The sequence below is a fragment of the Arvicanthis niloticus genome, chromosome 24 (assembly GCF_011762505.2).
Source record: "Arvicanthis niloticus isolate mArvNil1 chromosome 24, mArvNil1.pat.X, whole genome shotgun sequence".
Classification (NCBI taxonomy): Eukaryota; Metazoa; Chordata; class Mammalia; order Rodentia; family Muridae; genus Arvicanthis; species Arvicanthis niloticus.
In genome coordinates, this window is record NC_133432.1 from 37,817,154 (window position 1) to 37,838,082 (window position 20,929).

Genomic DNA, 20,929 nt, shown 5'->3' on the forward strand with positions numbered 1-20,929 from the left:
TTAAAGCTTGATCCACTAAGCAAGAGGCCATACAGCCCCCTGGAAATCTCCATTCCTTTTCATGTCTCTGTTAAAGTGACCACTTTAGGGTCCTCCTGCAAGCAAAATTCTGCAACCCTTTTTTTCACAGCTAGCTTGCTTTGCTTGCCATAGTATTCTTAAGGCCCACAGTGTGGAGTCTATCATACTTTTGTCTTATTCACCCCTAAATAATATTCCACTGTGGACTGGAACACCCCCATACATACACACATATGTAGCAGATATGTAGTTTGGTCTTCATGCAAATACCCTAACAACAGGAACATGGAAGTATATGTGTATGTTTGGGGGGTATCCATGACTCTGTTGCCTGTTTGTGGATCATGTTCTTCTAACTGGGGTACCATATCTGGCCACAGAGGCAGAAGATATGCCAAGTCCTGCAGTGACTTGATGTGCCAAGAAGATGTCCTCTTTCTCAGAGGAGGAGAGGAAGCATAGAGGGAGGGAATTATGAAGGAAATATTGGGAAGAGGGGACTGCAATCAGGATGTAAAATAAATGAATAAATAAATAAATAAATAAATAAATAAATAAATAAATAAATAAATGGGGAAAATATTCCATTTTATGTATGATGGTTATGTTTAGTTGTCAACTAACAGTATCTCCAGTCAACTAAGAGACAGGCCTGTGGAGCACATCCATGAGGGTGTTTTTTTGAAGTAAGAGGATTCTGATCTGTATGAGAGTGGAGAGGCATAGATATGCTCTCTGTTCCAGTCTATGACCAGTTGTTTCAAGTTCCTACAATGATGGGCTGTAACATGGAATTGTAGCTAAATAGAGTCTGTCTCCCTAAAATGTTTTTGTTTGAGTAGTTTATCACAGCAACAGGAAATTTAATGAAGACTCAGTATCTTTTAGGAACCTGGAGCTTGTTACATTAAGTAGGCTGGCTGGCCTTACTGTTCAAGGGATCCTCCTGTCTCTGCCTTCCCAGGTCTTGGATTATAAACATGCCTGGCTTTTCACATGTGTTCTGAAGATTGCAGTTGACTCCTCATGCTCACATGGCTAACACCTTACCAGCTAAGCAATGTCCTAGCCTGAGGATATGGCTCTTTACAGAATTCATGATATGTAAGCGTTTTCTCCCATCTGTGAGTTTCTCTTATTCCTATTCCTGATTTCAAGGTTAATGCTGGTAACATTTTTGAAATATGAATGAGGCTCAGTATGGTTTCCATGTGTGCAGGTATATGTGCCCATGTGTCCAGGCCAGCTGGACAATCAAGTGGAAATTTTAGACCCTGTGGAGAGGACTCAGATGCAAGAGAAAATAAGGAGGCACAGCAAGTCAAGATGTCTGATCAAGCTGGCAAATTTTTTATTGTTCACACTGAAAACAGGATATGGGGAGGGGTAGAAAAGGAAAGAGGGTTTTGCAGGTAGATGAAGCTAGTTGCAGCTGCAAGGTCTAACTAAGTTATTCTCACAAAGCCTTTCTGTTACCAGGGATTCTAAAAACATCTATCTAGCAGGATGTTGGCTAAATCTAGAGATCAGGAGGAAGGGTTACTAAGATGGGTTGCTATGAGGCCATGTTTGAAGTTCTGAGAACTGACAAGTGAATCATGGAAGGTAAGCAGAGGGAAGAATAGTAGATAGGAAAGCCAAGGATAAGTGTTTGCCCAAGAGTAAGGCCCATGGCTATGGCTTCCCACATCTCTCCCTTCCCTGTATAATAGAGCACTAGAAGCATGGAGGGGGAAGTAAAGGCCTGATCCCCTTTGAGTTTCGGGCATTGCACTGAAGGGCTAAGCACTCCTTGGTTAGGGAGACTGAACCCCAGCCTCCCAGGCACTTTTTTGATGGGATGTAAAGAGTGACCTATGCCAACCCATATGCAATCAGGCATGTTTCTCAGGATCTTTGAGCACAAAGAAAGAGGTATCCCTGCAGTACTTTGTCTAGTACCTTCCAACATCTCCCTTTACAGAGGGGGATCAATGGTAGGACATCCCAGAAAGGCAGCCACTCTAGGGATTTGGCGGGGGGGGGGTGATTTTTGAAGCACCTCATTGGTGCTGGTGCTTGACAACTTCTGGAGTGGGTTCATTATCAGAGTCCAATTTTAGGTAATGGACCTAGAGTGGCTTGGCCTCCAGGTTGTCTACCTGGATCTTTATGAGAGTAGTAAGGTGAGCGAAGGCCCAGGGGACAAAAGAAATGAGCAAGAGAAGGCCAATGAGAGGCCCAAGGACAGAAGGCAGCAAGGTAGAAAGCCAAGGCGAGGTAGAGAACCAGTTCTTATACCAGCTCTTGCTCTTTTTTCTCTAAGTCCTCTCGAACTCTGCAATGCTATCTTTTACCACCCCAATTTATCTGCAAAGAGGCAGCATGCTTCCTTTAAAGGGGTGCAGAGTCCTTCCTGTTGAAGGAGCAAAAGATCTAGGCCTCATCTATTCTGGAGGACAACTTTAGCTAAAGAGGAAAGTGGCTCACTAAGGGCTTTGATGCTCTACTGTAGCTTTCTAACATCTTGATCAATGATGTCACTAAGCTCAGAGTAGTAGTGGTTGGAGAGGACAAGGAAGGAAATTCCAGTCCCAGTGCCCATTGCCCCCAGCCCCAAGATGACTGCAATGATGGGCTCTCGCTTTTGTCGGAGGAGAACATCATTGTGTCTTGAGGGTGAGGTCCAGGAAAGACACTCCTCTTGGTTCCATAAGTGAAAAAGTCATCTGAGGAGTAATAGGCTAACCACAGGAGAACCTGTGCAAAAGATCTTTTGAAGCCTTAAAGGTGGTAAGGTGTATGCATGGCGTGAGTCCAGAGGAGCAGGGCTACCATGTATCCTCAAGAGGGATAAGGTAAAAGTCACCTGTAAAGTTAAAAGAGGTTTGAGTGTGATTATAATGCAAACAAAGGTAGGAACCAGCTTGTTTCTGGGAGAGGTGATGAAGGTATCAGATCCTGAGACCATCTCCAAAGAAAATCTTTTAAGGAAGGGATGTTGCCAATGGCAGGAACTATGTTCTGTGGAGAGAGTAAAATTATTATGAGAGATAGAAATTCCTTCATAGAAAGGAAGAGAAGAATGATAGCAAGGCCAGCAGTCTTGCCTGAGCTCTGGGCAAGAATCACTGATGGCAGTAAACATCTGTTCTACAAGGGAAAAGACAAGGTGTGAAGAAGAATGACAAGAAACTGTTGTTAACGAGGAAGTCAACTCTGGCATGGCATGATCCTGTGAAGGAGAAGTCGGAGGAGGAGGAGGAGGAAGAGGAGGAGGAGGAGGAGGTTGAGAGTTGGAATGTAGGGCAGGTTGGTGAGAGACCAAAACTGGATTAGGTCTTATTGCAACAGAGAAAGTTTTATGCAGGATTTCTTTGAGGAGTTTTCTGCAAAGGGATGATGGATATTAGTCAATGGCCATGAATTCCACAACCTGGTGGCCTATCCAGACTGAACCCAGGATGGCGGGTTCCAGAGGCTCTGGAGGCCCCATTGGGCCTGGGGCTTAACAGGAGGAGTGCTCTCCAAGGAGGCTCCGAGCGTGGACTTTGACCACAGCTGCTCAGACAGTGTCAAGTACTTGATGCTCAACTTTGGACCCTTCAAAACAGTGTATCGCTGGTGGCGCTCCTGCCCTGCAACAATTCATGGGCTCCCGGTGCTGCAAACACACAGTCATAGCATATATGGATGTCATCTATGTATTTGGTGGAGACAATGGAAAGATAATGGTCAATGATAATAAAGGGGCTATTGTCTTCCTGAGGACTGAGGAGGCAGTGAGCTGTCTCCTCAAAGTGGCTAACAAAACTACTGTAAGTTTCCTCAGGACCCTGTCTGATCTTAGTCAATGCTCTTGAAGCAGTATACTTAGATGGAAGTTTCCTCCAAGCTCCCACTGCCGCTTGGCAAACCTGAGCCAAGAGACCAGGTGTATAACATCTCTGGGCATCAGGTATATTGTAAGGTGGTTCGCCCATAAGTTTGGCAAATGTCCAATCACAGGTATCAGGTTTTTTGGAGTTATGAAGTGCCAGGTTATGAACCGCTTCTTGAAATTCAGCCTTCCATAAATACATGGAAGGCCTCCCTCTAGTGCGCCTCCCTAGGCCTCCCTCTAGTGCGCCATGAGCCAGCTGAAAAATTCATTTGGAGTTAACCAAGCCCCAGTAGAGGCCTCCAGTAAGGCTAAGGTAAAGGGGGCCGTTGGACCATACTTACAGGTGGCTGATTTAAATTTTTCCAGAATTGACAAATTAAGAAAACCATACACAAGGGTATGTCGGTCTAGGGTCTGCCTCTCTGGGGCAGCTGCAGCCACAGAATCCCCATCATCTTCATCCTCACTAACAGTCCCATCGGGGTTAGGATTATGAGGGTGAGCCTCACTAGAAGATGGCTCCTCACCTGTATCTCAGGGAACAGATGTGCCTCTACAAAGTGAAAGTGGAAAAGCGATCGAGGTGTGAGGGGCCTTTCCAGGTTTCTTCTTAAGGGACTGGGGCTCATCATGAAAGGGATGTTGTTGGCCTGGGGGGAAGGAGAGATCTGTTAATTGTTTATCCAGGTCATGAAGAGTTTTTAAAAGTGAAAGTTGTTCCTGGCAATTATGGACAAAATCTGTGAGGACACTCAAGTTGGCAGTAGCTGTGGAACATGCCTGCAGGAGGGGGGTGTTTGTTAGAAAAACTTGATCAAGAGGAGAAGACGGATAAGGCTGCAGGGGATAGAAAGGGGGGGAGAAGTTGATTAGAGAGTGGCTCAGGATTTTTGGAAGTTGAAAGAGCCACAGTTTTCTCGAGATGGGGCCAGTCAGGATTGGGATATCAAGCATCCTCCTTGTCAAGGGTGGCTGATGTTTCGCGCCCCTTCACCCGCGAAAGAGGCACGTGAGGCAGTGTTAGGGTAGTTACTACAGCGAGGCTTTATTCTTGTATCAGCAAAAGCGGAAGACCCCAGCCCGGGAAAAGCACTGCTATATGTACCCTAGAGTGGTGTGTTCACTTCTGATTGGCTGTTCACTCATCACCCCATATTACGCCCTGGGATGGGCAGTAGCTTGGCACGCTTTTGCCTTTTGCACCTGCGCAGTTAGTTGTTTACTTGTGGGAGCACAGGATGCCCGTGCCATCTTGTAATGGCGAATGTTGTCACGCTCACCGTGGCTCCTAACATCTCCCCCTTTCAAATTTATTAAGATGGAACAGCCTTTTGCCTATCAAGCACGGCACCAACTCAGTGAGGGAAAGCAGAGGCCTGATCCCCTGTGCAAAATGAGATATTGTAATGGGTTTCTTCTCTTGTCATCGTGCAATGAGTAATACTTCCCATACCCATCTCAATGCCTTTTTGTCGGGGAAAGGGAGCCTCCACTCTGGAGCGCCTGGTGGCCGTCCGTGCACGGAGAGGAGGTTTTGGCATCAAACCTTTGTGCAATCAGGCATACTTTCGGGAAATCTATCCACACTCGTGGAACATTCCCTGTCGAGTACCCACTCTCAAACACCTCTAAATATTTAGGTACCACAGTTATTCAGGCAAGGTCTGGCTAGACTTAGACCTCTCATCGACCCAGTGCAATGGGCTGAACCCTTGGGGTGCATCAACTGAGGGTCTCAGTCATCAGATACTTTCTCAGCCTAGATAGCCAAATTTCAGGGGAAGATCCTTGCTCAAGGCTACGAGTGCTTGGGCGATAGCGACCTTGTCACGTTTTTGTTGGCTCTGAGCTTGCAGACCAACCATAACATGAACACTAATCCACAACATAGGGCTGCACCAAACAGGCCTAAACCCACCCTTTAAGAAAGAAAGAAAAGGCAGAGGTAAGCCAAGAAGTAAAATCGCCAGGGGTAACAGTGTCCACTCGTGTTCCAGCAAGGCTCATGATCCGGACCTGCAATTGCTGCTGCATCTGGTCCAGCTCCCCAGTCCAATTCCCTTGTAAATAAGCAGAAAGATTATGGCTTTGAATAAATGTATCATTCATAAATCTCAGAGCTGTAATACATAGATGTGGGGTTGCTGACACGCAGCTCATTTGAACCATATCTGTGAGTTGTTCTACATGGGCTTGGAGCAAATCAACTCTCTGATTGACCAACAGAATGCCTGATGCCAAGTGTGCATCCACTTTTTGTAGAGTGGTCAAAGCCTCAGAAGTCTTTTCTAAAATTTGATGAACAACAGTAGCTGCTGTAACTTAATTAGCCAAGGCTATGCCGGCTGTCACAGCTGCAGCTGAAGAGATGGTAATAGCAGTGACAATGGCTGCCGTAATGCCAAAGTCTCTTTTATGTCTTATTAATGATGTAATAGGGAAAGTTTCAGGATCGGCTTCTACTGGGATGGGCAGAAAGGTAGGCACGTGCACAACCAAGGCCAGGTCCAGTGATCCATTCCAGCATTGTGCCAAAAAGCATGTAACATTCTTACAATCCAAGATATCAGAATTATTTTGAAAGTTGGATAACATAAAGAAAAATGGGGGGTCCACACACACCAACACTGGTTGTGCAGATGCATTCCTAAACACCTTATTAATTTTAATGTTATCCAAATGGCTAGAGATATTAGATCGTGTAGCTGAAACGTTTTGTACTTCATGAAATATACCATTCAACAAGGCAAAGGCAGATACACTGGCACTAGCTCCAGCCTCATTACTCAACACCCAATGATAAAAGGGCCAAATATTTTCTATGCCAGTGCTCTTACCTGTATTATTCATTATAGCCAAATCGAGAGGAGGGGATAAATTAAATCCTCTGGCAATTTGTTTCTTGGGTTTAATCTTAGACTGGCAAGGTGAAAACACCACTGGAAAGGACAAATCTGGATAGTACCACGGTATCATCTGTTGCAAAGTGGCATTATTGGTATGCCAATTGGACCTCTTAATTATAGTAACATTACTTCTAATCATGGTGGTGGTAATGTTTATAGGTGCTGATGAATTCAGACCGACATTTCCCGATCCTTCCATCTGTCCTGAACTAATCTGATTCAAGACAGCCCCTAGCACTCTTGTCTCTACCTTACTGTAAGTCACAGGATCCACCCAATTAGCAAGAGTGGCTTTCTTAAGAATCATACAAGGTGTATGCAGTTTACTTGTCTATTACCCTTGCTTGCTGCCACAAAACAAAGTGTAAAATTTAATGGAAAACTTGTAGCATTATATAACTCAGGCTGCTGGTAGGTGCGCCGAGAGCACGGGGCATCCATGTAACACTCAGTAGCTGTAAACAACGGCAGCACTGCAGAATTTGAATGTACTGGCATGGGAACAGGCCAAGATCTAACTATGGCCCATAGTGGTATACTTATCCCCAAATCAAACATCAGCATCAGGAGAATCAGAGCCATTATTCTGCAATCTATCTTCATTCTTCACGATCTACACCAGCTGCGTGGAGACCCAAATTGGATTGTCTTCACCCTGTGGAAAAACACAGACAGCTCCCCTCCCTGACCATGGCAGGGGGTCTATCGTATCCCTGACCTTGGAGAAGGACAACAGCCATCGCTAAATTTGCTGCCGAAAGTCCTGCATTAGTGAGGGGACCTCCCAAGCCACGACAGGCTCTCAACCAGTCTTGTAACCCTCTGTTCCCACGAGGGGCAATGACTGTGCAGCATTCCGCTGTAGCATTTTCAAAGACCATTTGTTCTATCAATGGCATTGCCTGCTCTGGTTCCCCAAAGATTCTGCCAGCTGCCTCAGTCATACAGGCCACAAAGTCAGAGAAGGACTCACTGGTCCCCTGAGTTATTTTGGACAAATAAAGATTACTGCCTTCCTTCCTAGGGAGAGACATCCATGCCTTTATTGCAGCTCATGCTATCTGTGCGTAGACCTGCCAGGGATGAGCGGTCTGGTCGTTCGCGTGTATGCCAACTCCAGCCAGCATGTCAAAAGTCCATAATTGTTGTCCCTCAGTGTTTGCATTAATCCCGGCTTGTGCTTGCAGTGCTTCCTGCCACAAGGCCTTCCACTCTAGGTATTGGCCCATATTGTTAAGTACCGCCTTCACTGTGTCCTGCCAGTCTCCTGGCATCATAGCAGCTGCACTTAACCTCTCCACTTGGGATACAGTAAAATTAGCCCCAATTCCATATGCGTGTATTGCCTCAGCTAATTCTTTGACCTGCCTATACTCTACTGGGGCATGAGCACGGGTGCCTTCTGCCCCTTCAAAGACCAGAAATGCCAGCTGTAGCTGTCTCCGATCTCCTGGGCTAAGAAATGAATTAGAGACAGAGCATAGGCCGGAGGCAAGGGTGGGGACGAGGGACTCAAGGTCTTTCTTAGTCTTATCTCAGAATGGTTATATTTTTACATAGGCAGCTGCCTCCTCCTCTAGGCTTTCTTCTTCGGAGCTGCTAAGGCCTATGGCGGCAAGCTCCTTAATGGGGTATATGGGGGGGGGGGTCCTTTTGACCTCTACTCTCTCTTCACCAGCCAGTGAAGGGTCCTTAACCTTAACAGGCCCTGCAGTGGCCCCTGTTCCTTTTGAGTACTCTTTTCTTTGACCAGGCTCCTTGGCCTGTCTCTGTTGCCCAGGCTTTTTTGCCTGCTTCTCCTTTCCAGGATCCTTGGCCTTATCTTTTTCCCCAGGCTCCTTGGCCTGATGCCGACTAACACGCTCTGTTTCTGATACCCTGGAGTGGACCTCTCTTGAAACCTCTTGACTTGCCCTAATAGCTGTGCTTCGAGCTGGATCCCCACAACACAAATAAGCTAAAAGCAAAAGCAACACAAACAAGAGGCCAACTAGTGCAGTGGTGGCAATGGGTGAAAATCCGCTCACAATGAAGGCTTCCAACCCAAACATATCTCTCAGAGATGTACCTCGATCCTGTAGTCTTTTAACCCACCCTGAATCTCGGGGGTCTCTGCGGCGCCTTGAAATTCCCGGGTTTCAGCACCAGATTGTTCCGTGCACCTTCCAAGTCCCCTTCACCCGTGAAAGAGACACGTGAGGCAGTGTTCAGGTAGTTACTACAATGAGGCTTTATTCTTGTATCAGCAGAAGCAGAAGATCCCAAGCCCGGGAAAGGCACTGCTATATGTACCCTAGAGTGGTGTGTTCACTTCTGATTGGCTGTTCACTCATCACCCCATATTACGCCCCAGGGTGGGCAGTAGCTTGGCATGCTTCTGCCTTTTGCACCTGCGCAGTTAGTTGTTTACTTGTGGGAGCACAGGATGCCCGCACCATCTTGTAATGGCGAATGCTGTCACGCTCACCGCGGATTCTAACATATACAGAACAAAGAGAAAATAATAAAAGCAGTAAGGGAAAAAGACAAAGTAACATATAAAGGTAGACCTATAAGAATTACACCAGATTTCTCACTAGAGACTATAAAAGCCAGAAGATCCTGGACTGATATCATACAGGCACTAAGAGAACACAAATGCCAGCCCAGACTACTATACCCAGCAAAACTCTCAATCAATATTGATAAAGAAATCGAAATATTCCATGACAAATCCAAATTCACACAATATCTTACCAGAAATCTAGTACTTCAAAGGATAATTGGTGGAAAACTCCAACACAAGGAGGGAAACTACAACCTAGAAAAAGCAAGAAAGTAATTTTCCAACAACCCTAAAAGAAGGTAGCTATACAAACATATCTCCACTGCCAATAACAAAAATAACAGGAAACAACACTCACTTTTCCATAATATCTCTTAATATCAATGGACTCAATTCTCCAATAAAAAGACATAGACTATCAGATTGGATACATGAACAGGACCCAACATTTTGCTGCATACAGGAAACGCACCTTTGTGGAAAAGACAGACACTACCTCAGAGTAAAAGGTTGGAAAACAAACTTCCAAGCAAATGGCCCCAAGAAACAAGGCTGGAGTAGTAATTCTAATATCAAATAAAATTGTTTTTCAACCAAAAGTAATCAAAAAATATAAAGGACACTTCATAATCATCAAAGGAAAAATGGACCAAGAGGAACTCGAAATTTTGAACATCTATGCTCCAAATGCAAGGGCACCCACATACACAGAAGAAACTTTACTAAAGCTTAAAGCATACATTGCACCCTACACAATAATAGTGGGAGATTTCAACACCCCACTCTCAGCTATGGACAGATCTTGGAAACAGAAGCTAAACCGAGACACAATGAAACTAACAGAAGTTATGAACCAAGCGGACCTAACTGACATCTGTAGAACATTTCATTCTAAAACAAAAGAGTATACCTTTTTCCCAGTACTTCATGGCACCTTCTCCAAAATAACCCATATAATTGGTCACAAAACAGCCCTCAAAAGATAGAAAAAGATTGAAATAATCCCTTTTACCCTATCAGACCACCATGGACTAAGACTTGTCTTTGACATGGACAAAAACAACAGAAAGCCCACATACACTTGGAAACTGAACAATACTCTACTCAATGATAACTTGGTCAAGGAAGAAATAAAGAAAGAAATTAAAGACTTTTTAGAATTAAATGAAAATGAGAACACATCATATCAAAATTTGTGAGACTCCATGAAAGCAGTACTAAGAGGAAAAAACATAGCTCTAAGTGCCCACAAAAAGAAAATGAACAGAGCATACATTAATAACTTGACAGCACACCTCAAAGCATTAGGACAAAAAGAAGCTAATATACCCAAGAGGAGTAGACAGCAGGAAATAGTCAAACTCAGGGCTGAAATCAACCAAGTAGAAACAGAAAGAATTATACAAAATATCAACAAAACCAGGAGCTGGTCCTTTGAGAAAATCAACAAGATAGACAAACCCTTAGTCAGACTAAACAAAGTGCACAGAGACAGTACCCAAATTAATAAATTCAGAACTGGAAAAGGGAGACATAACAACAGAAACAGAGGAAATTAAAAAAATTATCAGATCCTACTACAAAGGCCTATACTCAACAAAATTGGAAAATCTGGATGAAATGGTCAATTTTCAAGATAGATACCAGGTATCAAAGTTAAATGAGGAGCAGATAAACCATCTAAACAGTCTCATAACCTCTAAAGAAATAGAAGCAGTCATTAAAAATCTTCCCACCAAAAAAAGTCCGGGACCAGATGGTTTTACCACAGAATTCTATCAGACCTTCCAAGAAGACCTAATACTAATTCTCTTCAAAGTATTCCACAGAATAGAAACAGAAGAAACAATACCCAATTCATTCTATGAAGCTACAATTACACTCATAGCTGAGCCTCACAAAGATCCAACAAAGAAAGAGAACTACAGACCAATCTCTATTATGAATATTGATGCAAAAATACTCAATAAAATTCTCGCAAACTGAATCCAACAACACATCAAAGCAATCATCCATCATGATCAATTAGGCTTTATCCCAGGAATTCAGGGATGGTTTAATATTCGAAAACCCATCAATGTAATCCACTAAATAAATAAACTCAAAGAAAAAAACCATATGATCATCTCACTAGATGCTGAGAAAGCATTTGACAACATTCAACATCCCTTCATGTTAAAAGTCTTGGAAATATTAGGAATTTAAGGTCCATACCTAAACATAGTAAAAGCAGTAAACAGCAAGCCAGTAGTCAACATTAAACTAAATGGAGAGAAACTTGAAGCAATCCCACTAAGATCAGGGATTAGAAAAGACTGCCCACTCTCACCCTACCTATTAAATATAGTACTGGAAGTCCTAGCTAAAGCAATTAGACAACAAAAGGAAGTCAAAGGGATACAGATAGGAAAGGAAGAAGTCAAAATTTCACTATTTGCAGATGATATGATAGTATACTTAAGTGACCCAAAAACTTCCACCGAGAACTCCTAAACCTGATAAACAACTTTAGGAATGTGGCTGGATATAAAATCAACACAAACAAATCAGTAGCCTTCCAATACTCAAAAGATAAACAGGCTGAGAATGAAATTAGGGAAATGACACCCTTCACAATAGCCACAAATAATATAAAATATCTTGGAGTGAATCTAACCAAGCAAGTGAAAGATCTGTATGACAGGAACTTCAAGTCTCTGAAGAAAGAAATAGAAGATCTCAGAAGATGGAAAGATCTCCCATGCTCCTGGATTAGTAGGAATTATTTAGTAAAAATGGCCATCTTGACAAAAGCAACCTCCAAAGTCAATGCAATCCCCATCAAAATTCCAAATCAATTCTTCTTAGAGATAGAAAGAGCAATTTGCAAATTCATTTGGAACAACAAAAAACCCAGGATAGTGAGAACTATTCTCAACAATAAAAGAACTTCTGCGGGATTCACCATCCCTGACCTCAAACTATACTACAGGGCAATAGTGATAAAAAACTGCATGGTATTGGTACAGAGACAGGCAGGAAGATCAATGGGATAGAATTGAACATCCAGAAATGAGCCCACATACCTATGGTCACTTGATCTTTGACAAAGGAGCTAAAACCATCCAGTGAAAAAGGACAGCATTTTCAACAAATGGTTCAACTAGAGGTCAACATGTAGAAGGATGCAAATCATATCTCATTATGCTTAGAGCATAAGCCATTGGTGTTCTGTTCAGGAACTTTTCCCCTGTGCCTAGGTATTCAAGGGTCTTCCCCAACTTCTCTTCTAATAGTTTCAGTGTATCTGGCTTTATGTGAAGGTCCTTTATCCACTTGGAGTTGAGCTTTGTGCAAGGGGATAAGAATGGATTAATTTGCATTCTTCTACATGTTGACCTCCAGTTGAGCCAGCACCACTTGTTGAAAATGCTGTCCTTTTCCCACTGGATGGATTTAGCTCCCTTGTCAAAGATCAAGTGACCATAGGTGTGCGGGTTCATTTCTGGGTCTTCAATTCTCTTCCATTGATCGTCCTCTCTGTCTCTGTACCAATACCATGCAGTTTTTTATCACTACTGCTCTGTAGTACAGTTTGAGGTCTGGAATGGTGATTCCCCCAGAGGTTCTTTTATTGTTGAGAATAGTTCTCACTATCCTAGGTTTTTTGTTATTCCAAATGAATTTGTAAATTGCTCTTTCTACCTCTATGAAGAATTGATTTGGAATTTTGATGGGTATGCATTGAATCTGTAGATTGCTTTTGGCAGGATAGCCATTTTTACTAAGTTAATCCTGCAAATCCAGGAGCATGGGAGATCTTTCCATCTTCTGAGATCTTCTTCTATTTCTTTCTTCAGAAACTTGAAGTTCTTGTCATACAGATCTTTCACTTGCTTGGTTAGATTCACTACAAGATAATTTATTTTATTTGTGGCTATTGTGAAGGGTGTCATTTCCCTAATTTCTTTCTCTGCCTGTTTATCCTTTGAATAGAGGAAGGCTACTGATTTGTTTGAGTTGATTTTATATCCAGCCACATTCCTAAAGTTGTTTATCAGGTTTAGGAGTTCTCTGGTGGAAGTTTTAGGTTCACTTAAGCATACTATCATATCATCTGCAAATAGTGAAATTTTGACTTCTTCCTTTCCTATCTGTATCCCTTTGACTTCCTTTTGTTGTGTAATTGCTCTAGCTAAGACTTTCAGTACTATATTGAATAGGTAAGGTGAGAGTGGGCAGCCTTGCCTAGTCCCTGATCTTAGTGGGATTGCTTCAAGTTTCTCTCCATTTAGTTTGATGTTGGCTATTGTCTTGCTGTATATTGCTTTTACTATGTTTAGATATGGGCCTTGAATTCCTGATCTTTCCAAGACTTTTAACATGAAGGGATGTTGAATTTTGTCAAATGCTTTCTCAGCGTCTAGTGAGATGACCATGTGGTTTTTCTCTTTGAGTTTATTTATGTAGTGGATTACATTGATGGATTTCCAAATATTGAACCATCCCTGCATTCCTGGGATAAAGCCTACTTGATCTTGATGGATAATTGTTTTGATGTGTTGTTGGATTCGGTTTGTGAAAATTTTATTCAGTATTTTTGCATCAATATTCATAAAAGAGATTGGTCTGTAGTTCTCTTTCTTTGTTGGGTCTTTCTGTGGTTTAGGTATGAGTGTAATGGTAGCTTCATAGAATGAATTGGGTAGTGTTCCTTCTGTTTCTATTCAATAGAATAGCTTGAAGAGGATTGGTATTAGGTCTTCCTTGAAGGTCTGAAAGAATTCTGCACTGAAACCATCTGGCCCCGGACATTTTTTTGGTGGGAAGATTTTTAATGACTGTGTCTATTTCTTTAGGCATTATGGGACTGTTTAGATGGTTTATCTGCTCCTCGTTTAACTTTGGTACCTGGTATCTATCTAGAAAATTGTCCATTTCCTCCAGATTTTCCAATTTTGTTGAGTATAGGCCTTTGTAGTAGGATCTGATAATTTTTTTAATTTCCTCTGTTTCTGTTGTTATGTCTCCCTTTTCAGTTCTGATCTTATTAATTTGAATGCTGTCTCTGCGCCCTTTGGTTAGTCTGGCTAAGGGTTTGTCTATCTTGTTGATTTTCTCAAAGAACTAGCTCCTGGTTTTGTTGATATTTTGTATAGTTCTTTTTGTTTCGACTTGGTTGATTTCAGCCCTGAGTTTGATTATTTCCTGCCGTCTACTCCTCTTGGGTATACTAGCTTCTTTTTGTTCTAATGCTTTCAGGTTTGCTGTCAAGTTGTTAATGTATGCTCTTTCCACTTTCTTTTTGTGAGCACTTAGAGCTATGATTTTTCCTCTTAGTACTGCTTTCAATGAGTCCCACATGTTTTGATATGATGTGTCCTCATTTTCATTTAAATCTAAAAAGTCTTTAATTTCTTTCTTAATTTCTTCCTTGACCAAGTTATCATTGAGTAGAGCATTGTCCAGTTGCCAAGTGTATGTCGGCTTTCTGTTGTTTTTGTCCATGTCAAAGACAAGTCTTAATCCATGGTGGTCTGATAAGGTACTAGGGATTATTTCAATCTTTTTGTATCTGTTGAGGCCTGTTTTGTGACCAATTATATGGTCTATTTTCGAGAAGGTACCATGAGGTGCTGAGAAGAAGGTATATTCTTTTTTTTTTAGGATGAAATGTTCTATAGATGTCAGTTAAGTCCACTTGGTTCATAACTTCTATTAGTTTCATTGTGTCTCGATTTAGTTTCTGTTTCCATGATCTGTCCATAGCTGAGAGTGGGGTGTTGAAATCTCCCACTATTATTGTGTAGGGTGCAATGTATGCTTTAAGTTTTAGTAAAGTATCTTTTATGTATGTGGGTGCCCTTACATTTGGGGCATAGATGTTGAGAATTGTGAGTTCCTCTTGGTACATTTTTCCTTTGATGAATATGAAGTGTTCTTCTTTATCTTTTTTGATTACTTCTGGTTGAAAACTGATTTTATTTGATATTAGAATCGCTACTCCAGCTTGTTTCTTGGGACCATTTGCTTAGAAGATTGTTTTCCAACCTTTTACTCTGAGGTAGTGTCTGTCCTTTCCACAGAGGTGCATTTCCTGAATGCAGCAAAATGTTGGGTCCTGTTTACGTATCCAGTCTGATAGTCTATGTCTTTTTACTGGAGAATTGAGTCCATTGATATTAAGAGATATTAAGGAAAAATGAATATTGTTTCCTGTTATTTTTGTTATTGGCAGTGGAGATATGTTTATGTAGCTACCTTCTTTTACGGTTTTTGGAAGATTACTTTCCTGCTTTTTCTAGGTTGTAGTTTCCCTCCTTGTGATGAAGTTTTCCACCAATTATCCTTTGAAGTGCTGGGTTTGTGTTGAGATACTGTGTAAATTTGGATTTGTCATGGAATATTTTGGTTTCTCCATCGATAATGATTGACAGTTTTGCTGGGTATAGTAGTCTGGGCTGACATTTATGTTCTTTTAGGGTCTGTATGATATTGGTCCAGGATCTTCTGTCTTTTATGATCTCTGGTAAGAAGTCTGGTGTAATTCTTATAGGTCTGCCTTTATATGTTACTTTGCCTTTTTCCCTTACTGCTTTTAGTATTTTTTCTTTGTTTTGTACATTTGATGTTTTGACTATTATGTGGCAGGAAGTATTTCTTTTCTGGTCTAAACTATTTGGAGTTCTGTAGGCTTCTTGTATATTTATGGACAGCTCTTTCTTTAGGTTAGGGAAGTTTTCCTCTATAATTTTGTTGAGGATATTTACTGGTTATTTAAGTTGGGAGTCTTCCCCCTCATCTATTCCTATTATCCTTAGGTTTGGTCTTCTCATTGTGTCTTGGATTTCTTGTATATTTTGGGTTAGTAGCTTTTTGTATTTTGCATTTTCTTTGACAGTTGTGTCAATATTTTCCATGGTATCTTCTGCACATGAGATTCTCTCTTCCATCTCTTGTATTCTGTTGGTGATACTTGTGTCTATGACTCCTGATCTTTTTTTAAGTTTTCTATCTCCAGGGTATTCTCCCTTTGTGATTTCTTTATTGTTTCTACTTCCATTTTTAGATCCTGCATGGTTCTGTTTAATTCCTTCTCCTGTTTGGTTGCATTTTCTTGAAATTCCTTAAGGGATTTTTGTGTTTCCTCTTTAAGGGTTTCTATCTGTCTACCAGTGCTCTTCTTAAGTTCTTTGAGAGTGTTATTTATGTCTTTCTTAAAGCCCTCTATCATCATCATGAGAAGTGATTTTAATTCTGATTCCTACTTTTCTGGTGTGATGGGGTGTTCAGGGCTTGCTCTGATGGGGGAGCTGGATTCTGATGATGCCATGTAACTTTGGTTTCTGTTGCTTACATTCTTGCTCTTGCCTTTTGCCATCTGGTTAACTCTAGTGCTGCCTGTACTTGCTGTCTCTGACTGAAGCCTGTCTTTCTAGTTATCTAGCTTGTGTCTGATCTCCTAGGGGTCCAGATGTCTCTGTGATCTTTTCCAGCTGCACTGATTACAGTGGTACCTCTAGGATGCCTCAGGATATGGTGCCTCCAAGGTAGTAGTCCAGCTAGGTGTCTGCTGTTCTGGGTGCAGTGTCTCCTCTAGAATATCTCAGGATATGTTGTCTGACACTCTGAGTTCATTTGTTCCTCTGTGGATCTGGATTTAGTGAACCTTCCAGTATGTCTTAGGTGGAATCCAGGGTCCACACAACAGCAGACCTGGCAGAGGTCTGATCTAGGCCTCAGATCTGAGAAGTAGTTTCTAAGACACTGTCCAAGTTAGAGTGCTTGGGATCCCTGCTTCCTCCGGGTTCTTGGATGTTGGGGGCAGAGCTGCCACCCAAGATCTGCTCAGTGCTCTGGCCCAGACAGGAAGGAACCAGTGTTCCAGGCTGGGAGTGACTTCCTGGGTCCTTTTGGTTCCCAGTTACTCCCTGTTTAGGGCGGGCCCTGCTTCTGCTTACCTAGGATACTGCCTGAGTTCGAGTGCCTGGGATCCCTGCTTCCTCCGGATTCTTGGATGTTGGGGGCAGAGCTGCCACCCAAGATCTGTTCAGTGCTCTGGCCCAGACAGGAAGGAACCAGTGTTCCAGGCTGGGAGTGACTTCCTGGGTCCTTTTGGTTCCCAGTTACTCCCTGTTTAGGGCGGGCCCTGCTTCTGCTTACCTAGGATACTGCCTGAGTTCGAGTGCCTGGGATCCCTGCTTCCTCTGGATTCTTGGATGTTGGGGGCAGAGCTGCCACCCAAGATCTGTTCAGTGCTCTGGCCCAGACAGGAAGGAACCAGTGTTCCGGGCCGTGAGTGACTTCCTGGGTCCTTTTGGTTCCCAGTTACTCCCTGTTTAGGGCGGGCCCTGCTGTCTGCTTACCTAGGATACTGCCTGAGTTTGAGTGCCTGGGATCCCTGCTTCCTCTGGGTTCTTGGATGTTGGGTGCAGAGCTGCCACCCAAGATCTGCTCAGTGCTCTGGCCCAGACAGGAAGGAACCAGTGTTCCAGGCTGGGAGTGACTTCCTGGGTCCTTTTGGTTCCCAGTTACTCCCTGTTTAGGGTGGGCCCTTCTGTCTGCTTACCTAGGATACTGCCTGAGTTTGAGTGCCTGGGATCTCTGCTTCCTCTGGGTTCTTGGATGTTGGGGGCAGAGCTGCCACCCAAGATCTGCTCAGTGCTCTGGCCCAGACCAGAAGGAACCCCCAACTTTACTTCTTATGCATTAGATTTGATTGAAATACTTTTCTGTTGCTATAATAAAATAACCAGACAGAAAGCAGCATAGGAATGAAACAGTTTATTTTAGCTTATGGTACCAAAGACATAAGAGTTTTTTGTGGTGAGAGAGTCATAACAACTACAGGGGAAGGAAAAGCATGGCAAGAGGAGCAGGAAGATGGCTGATCAAATTTTCAACCACAAATACGAGGAAGAGTGAGAACAGCAAGTGAGGTGAGACTATTAACTCCAAAGCCCACCCTTAATCATGTACTTTCTCTAGCAATGTTCCATCTTCTAAAGGTTGCATAGCCCTCTTCAAGTAGCACCACCTACTGGGGACCAAGTATTCAAATATGTAAACTTACAGGGGATATTCTCAGTCAAAGTTCCACAACTGATAAGCAATCCAGAAATTAATTTAGGAAGAAAGATGAAAACATGAAGAAACATCCCAAGCTCAACCCAAAGTAAGTGATTTGCACAGGAGAGGGCAGAGCAGTGACCCCAACTGTTTAAAGATAAAGTGTCTGGAAAATTAGAATTCAGATGTATATTTGAGACCTAAGTACCCATAGAAAGACAGAAGGAACTGAAATGAACATACTTAAAGTTCAACTAGATGATAAATGGCCCTGTTTGTAAACTATGGCGATAAACAGATTTCACTTAGAGCAAGGCGATACAGGTTTCTTGCAGATCCAGAATGATATAGATAAACATGAGAGATCATTCCATCCACGATTTGAAAGTACTGCACAATCTTCATTGCCATAGTTGTTGTTGGGTTCCCCTGGAGACCAATAGTTCCTGAAATTGAAAACCCCAAAGAACATGAGCTTCTTTCCCAGCCCTATGATGTCAAACTTTTCTGACTTCTGGCACTGGGATCATTTCTTATCTGTCCCATGTGCATATGAAGGTCATACTTCACTCAGATCTTGACAACATGCTTAAGTTATTTCTGTGAGAAACCAATATGATATAATACAGAATTCAAAAGTCTCCAATTGTAAAATTGAGGCAGTGTTATCTTAGATTTTGTAGAATCAATTGGTAGCCTGGACAAATGGCAAAACAAAACAAACAACTGCCATGAACATTTGATGTAAAGCAGTAGTTTTTTGTATTCCTTACTAAATTTCTCTATTCCCTTTATTCTGCTTTCTCTATTCCCTTTATTCTGCATTGGCTAAGTTCTTCAGCAAGGTACAATTTTCCTAGTATTTAGTATAATGTCCTTTCTGAATTCTCCATCCTATTTATCCAGGACATAAAGCCTTGTTTAACACATATACCGGGGCTTGAGATTCCTTTGTCCACCATTTCTGATACATGGTCTCAGTCAATTAGCAGGTTCTCTGTAACTTGCTAACCCTAATATAAATGGAGAGTGCCTAGACAAGCAGCAACCAGCTGAATTCTGCTCATGTATGATTCTCGGGTGACCTCTAAGCATGCCTTTTACTGAAAATGGGACATTATGACATTTCAGATCCCACTGACATTCCAGACTAGCCTGATATACAATCCTATTTTTTTCCATAGACATCAAAAAAACCCTGGCCTTAATCCTCCCACCTGTTTATTTTCATGTTCTCCACAGTATGGAGCAATTCATTTGCAGCTCTCACAGTACCATGGATCTTTATGCCTGACAAATAGTATTTTGAAGGCAAGCATACTCCTATATCTCAGATTATCTGTGCATATCATGCAGAACATGACCCTTAGAGAAAACAGTTATTCTTTTCATTTGACTAGATGGGTCTTTTTGCAAAACCCATCTCCATTGGGATTGTGGACAATTCACATTTACTTATAGGAGGGACTGGGGAGAATCACTTTTTTCAGGAAGAAATTCCTGCAATATCGATCATGCTGTAATCTCCTCCTTCAGATCAGGTGGTCGAACTGCAAAATCATGTCATAACTCACCTCAATAATATTCCAATAAACAGACTCTCATGCTTAGGAGTCCAATGAGTTGGTGAAAAACATGTGGTTCATGGAGATACCCTCAACACACTATATTACCTCCATTTCAAAGGTGAGCCATCTAACCACAGCCATTGGCCTTCCTCTTTTGCATCTGACAGCCCCATCCAGAAATTCACTTTCTTTTTAGGAGTCCTCTGGAGAAAGCTCTGGAAAGGAAAAACAAAAGTCATGATGGAGTTCTGCTGTCATCTTCTCATTTTGTCCTATTATCTAGGTATAGAGTTCTACTTGCAGTCAGACCCTAGGTTTCTACTGCAACAATGAATGCACGCTTGTGTTTAGATTGAATCAAAACACACACACACACACACACACACACACACACACACACACACACACATCTTTACACTCATACTCATAAACACATGTAGGCATTAACATGAAGAGTTCAGGCCAGGTATCACAAAGGCTCTCTCTGGAATGTAGAATTTAGAAGCAGTGTGTGGTGTGACTTGATAGATCTTAATTTTTGGCATCGGTCTTTGTCTCACATGCTTTGTTGAACTAAAATAATGGGATGGGAAACTTGCTCCCAGCTTCCCAAACTTACAAGAGTCTGGTGATTTCTAGGTTTTGAGGATTTCATCAGGAATTTTCTCCTCAGAATTATAAACTTCATGTGTGTGGATGTGAAGATGTGTGTGTGTGGATGTCAGAGGACAAGAATTGGTTCTATTCCTATTGTGTGAGTCCCAGATCCCTGGGATTCTTAGCAAGCACTTTTACCCATCAACTCATCCTATGGGCCCCAAATCAGGACATTTAACATGAGTTGCTTGCTAAACTCTGGTCAGCACTCCAAAAGATTCCCCTTCATATTAAATGTTCCCTAACACATATATCCATGTTCCCACTTTATATATATATATATATATATATATATATATATATATATATATATAATATATGT

The 20,929-nt window shown here is 42.1% G+C and overlaps 1 pseudogene across 1 annotated transcript in view; it reads right to left on the minus strand.

The window, feature by feature from the left end:
* Positions 1-18,093: 18,093 nt before the first annotated feature.
* LOC143437491 (CD209 antigen-like protein B) overlaps positions 18,094-20,929 on the minus strand; it is a 64,940-nt pseudogene continuing 62,104 nt past the window's right edge. Inside the window, exons 10-11 of the transcript XR_013106937.1 lie at positions 20,056-20,165; positions 18,094-18,828 (exon numbers count right to left, since the gene is read on the minus strand). The product of XR_013106937.1 is annotated as a CD209 antigen-like protein B (transcript). The remainder of the gene's footprint in view (positions 18,829-20,055; positions 20,166-20,929) is intronic.